Raw genomic sequence first — 4,056 nt, 5'->3', positions numbered from 1 at the left:
GTTTTCCATACACCTAGGGTCTTTAACATATGTTATTTAGGTAGGTGGGATATTAGAATTTAGATTTATCGGGTAAATGGTGATCAAAAGGCTATTGATCGTGACATCATAAAGGCCTTGTATTTGAGTCGACGATGAAGTCTATGAAAAAAAAAGGAGTTGGTAGCGTTAGAGACAAATGATAGGTTGGAAGCGATGGAGCAACAAGCGTAAAGTAAGACGCTTAAGGCTAGCAAGATGAAGACAATGTAGAGGAGTATATTGTTGTCATATAGGTTGTCACTCTGCAATTACCTGAGCATTTGAGACATTTGAGACCTTCTGGAAGCCATTGCACTTGTACAAAAATGACCTATAGACACACCAAAAACGTATGATCATACGCGTGTAGTGACATTTTATTTATTCACTAAAAGTGTGACGGAAGATGACGTCATCGTATGAGTCTTATGGTCACTTTAAAATGTAGCGTCCGTATGATATGAAAACATGTGACTGTATTATAAAAGTGTGACAATTGGGTAGGGAATTTTGTTCCTAAAATCAATCATTTTATCTAATAGTATGGTGTTAAACCTTCAATAGGCACACTTTTTTAATAATTGTAGTGACTGTATATGACCAAATGGCGACATACATGTTGTTTTAATGTGGCATTTTGCTAATAAATTGTCACACAATGCAAAGTTTATTAAGACTATTGAGTATCTTTTGCATACATGCATTTACGGTGAACATAACTATGTTCGCTAAATGGTAACATGTAATTAAAATGTGGCATTTTGCTAATAAATTGTCACGCAATGCAAAGTTTATTAAGACTATTGAGTATCTTTTGCATACATGCATTTACGGTGAACATAACTATGTTCGCTAAATGGTAACATGTAATTAATTTCATAAGTAGCGATTTGCTAATAATTAGTCACAAAAGAATTGTTGAATAAATGTGGTCATAAATGATTTGTAGACACACAAGTGTTTTTTGATAGTGATTGTTGCTCATCCAACTATCACACAAGTTTATTGTTAGTGTAGTTGTAACTATTATTTAGTTACAGAATAAATTGTTTATTAAGTTTTTAGTCACATCGATTTAAGAAAAATGTGGCAAAAGTGTTGTTGTAATTAAGCATTATGTCAAATAATTATGGCTATAAATACTTTCTAAACACGTGTTTTTTTGTTGTGACTATTGTGTATCATAAATGTTGTTTGACTTTAGTCACACATATAAAATTAAAACATGGCCATGAATTATGTATAAGCACATGCGACAAAAAATGAAATATAAATAAAAATATAACAGAAAATAAAAATTTTCAATAATAATTCAAATTCATACATCAAAACATATCCAGGGTTATAAAAAATAGAAGTACATGCAAAGTTGTAACCAAGAAAGATAAGTTATACATTTTTTTTATTAACACCATTGCTCCATGTTTGCTTTAATTGATGTGCCGTTGCGTAAGTGGTCTCTTTTCTCTTTTTAGTCTTTCGCATTTTGATATCTTGAACTAAAATTACTCGCAGTTGATCATGTAGCAGCAAATAAACTATTGAAAGACATCATCATTCTTTTTTTTTGATAAATGTGTTTCCCTGAATCAAGATGTGTAATGGAATAGTCTTAATCTTCAAAAATTGAATTACATCTTATGCTATTTTGCAAAACTATGTTAATTACATTGAAGCTTATAACAAGGAACTACAAATAGAAGTCAATTTATCATCAATTTGCCAACAAAATCCACAGATGCTATGAAGAATTTAGACATGGAAAAGGAAATTGAAGTAGGTTGCTATATTAAATGAGTCAACAAAAGCAGGTTGTCATTACTTGCATTTAATTGCGTAGACGGAGACTACATGAGAATCAGAAAAAATATCAACCAGAGCATTGTAATTATAAGAGATAAGAGGATAACTCTAACAATGTGATTTCTTGGGTTTGAACAACAACTATATCATTCTATAATGATTTATCTAGTTATATGTTTATATTTTTTGAAATTATTTTGATAAAAAAGAATAATATAACTGCTCGGATATTAGAGCACTTACTTGGGACCAATATCCTTAAGTGCACATATTTGCTCACCTCCCATGGCTTACATCACTATTGCTACATGAACAAGATAAGAACATGATCATTAAATGAGTGATTGCTGCTAGTTTCTGATTTGACCAGAAATAGTTACCATTTCAGTAAATTCTTCCTAGGAGAAGCAATGAAAACCTTGTTCCATGACTTCCTTCTTTTGTGACCCAACGACCTTCCTAAGGCTCACAATAGCTTCAAGAAGAAGATTTGAAGGACACATACCTATAGGGACGATCAAGACCTTGTTCCATGAGCAATTTGGAACACATGATAATATTTGCATGATTTATTTATAACCAATCAAGAAAGTGATAAAAACAGATGTATTAGGGATGTTGTTCCATATGTAACATATGTAAGGCCTATGTGTATATATAATGCAATTAAGGAACTTTAATAAAGAAGATAAGAGCATAACTTACAACAGGTAACTTGCTCTCTTGAACAAAAACTAATAAAAATTGGAAATTTCTCGATGGTTGATAATGTACTCAACTGCATTAGCACCTATGGCGAGGATACACAAACGATGTTGAGATTAATACATATCAAATTGACCTCAAGCTCCATAAATAAAAAAACATGGACGTGTAATGTGGATCACACAGGATTAACATTAATAAGTTCTCCATGAAATAAAAATCAATCAAGCACCACACGGGTCACGGCTATACCATAAACTAATCAAGAAAAATTATCAACTTCTATAGCTTGTCATTATATCGAGCACATTGTGGATAGAAACAAAAGTGAACTTACCAGTTGACACCTTAAAGCTTTCACACGTATCATATTTCAGCAAAATCAACTCCTAATTCCACAAAGAAAAATAAGTTACGGATTCCATGGTTTCTTAGTTTTACGGTAGGGACCAATAAAGGGAATCAGTCATGACTGAAAACATTACCTGCACACGGTCAAGGAAAAGAACAACGGGAAGAGGAGTCAAGAGGCGTGAGGGTCTGTGATAGCGCCAGTAGGCGGACGACGACGATGATGAGCAAGGAAATGCTGGTAAGAAGGAAACATAGATGAGCAAGGTAAAGGAAAAGGATGGAGATAAGAGGCGGCGGTAGGCGTGACTCGTGAGTGTCTCCGATGGCGACAGTAGTCGACTGGCGATGGCGATAGCGATGGTGACGACCAAGAGAAGGGAACACCAATTAGCAATGAACGAGGATGATTGGAAACACGATGAGTGGCATGTTCGTGAATATAAGTAGATAAATGTGGAGCCTCTATTTCTAATCGGTTATTTAGGGCTAAATCTTTAAATTGTAAAGGGAAAATGGAAAGGGGATCATATAGAAATCAATTTTTGTGAAAATAAACATGGAGGAAAATAATATAGAAATCAATTTATTTATTTTTTGGAAAAAAACATGGAGGGCAAAGGATATAGAAATCAAATTTTTTTGGAAAATAAAAATGGAGGGAAAATGAATTCGTATAAAAATCCATTTTGTTTTGAAGAATATAAACATGGAGGGAAAACGTTATTGTGAAGGTGTATAAAAATATAATTTGAAGTAAATATATTTGTATGTTTGGATGAACATTTGTCTGCACATGAACCAGATCAGACCGACAATCAATGAATCAAGAACCAATTTAGCGGAAAACGGAGAATCTAAAACCAGATTGAATACCTCAATTGTAGATTTGTTCTACAAGGAAGTGTGCTCTTTAAAATTATGTTCATATAATTAAGTGACAAGCCATAAGCAATAAGTAGTCAACAATAATCCATATGACCTAAGCCTTGATACATAAGCCATAAGCCCTAAGACTTAACCCTTAATTAATATGTCATGAGCCATAAGACATATCAATCCATAAACCATAAGCCTTAAGCCATAAGTCATAAGCCATAAGATCTAAGCCTTACCAGTTAAGCCATAAACCATAAGACTTAAGCTCCAAACTCTAAGATGTAAGCTTAAAGACAC

At 33.2% G+C, this 4,056-nt stretch overlaps 1 long non-coding RNA gene across 3 annotated transcripts; it reads right to left on the bottom strand.

The window, feature by feature from the left end:
- Nucleotides 1-1,342: 1,342 nt before the first annotated feature.
- Nucleotides 1,343-3,395, bottom strand: LOC111896807 (uncharacterized). Of its 3 annotated transcripts, XR_006186913.1 has the most exons (6): nucleotides 3,015-3,395; nucleotides 2,867-2,918; nucleotides 2,530-2,614; nucleotides 2,205-2,329; nucleotides 2,068-2,128; nucleotides 1,343-1,605 (listed from the first exon to the last, which is right to left on the bottom strand). It is a non-coding gene; the product is annotated as an uncharacterized LOC111896807 (long non-coding RNA). The 3 variants fall into 3 exon arrangements; XR_008226381.1 differs by having other exon boundaries at nucleotides 1,343-2,128; XR_008226380.1 differs by having other exon boundaries at nucleotides 1,343-2,329.
- Nucleotides 3,396-4,056: the final 661 nt, after the last annotated feature.

This window comes from Lactuca sativa, chromosome 9, assembly GCF_002870075.4.
Source record: "Lactuca sativa cultivar Salinas chromosome 9, Lsat_Salinas_v11, whole genome shotgun sequence".
NCBI lineage: Eukaryota > Viridiplantae > Streptophyta > Magnoliopsida > Asterales > Asteraceae > Lactuca > Lactuca sativa.
The sequence above is the reverse complement of the archived record's forward strand: the minus strand, read 5'-3'. Positions and strand labels throughout refer to the sequence as shown.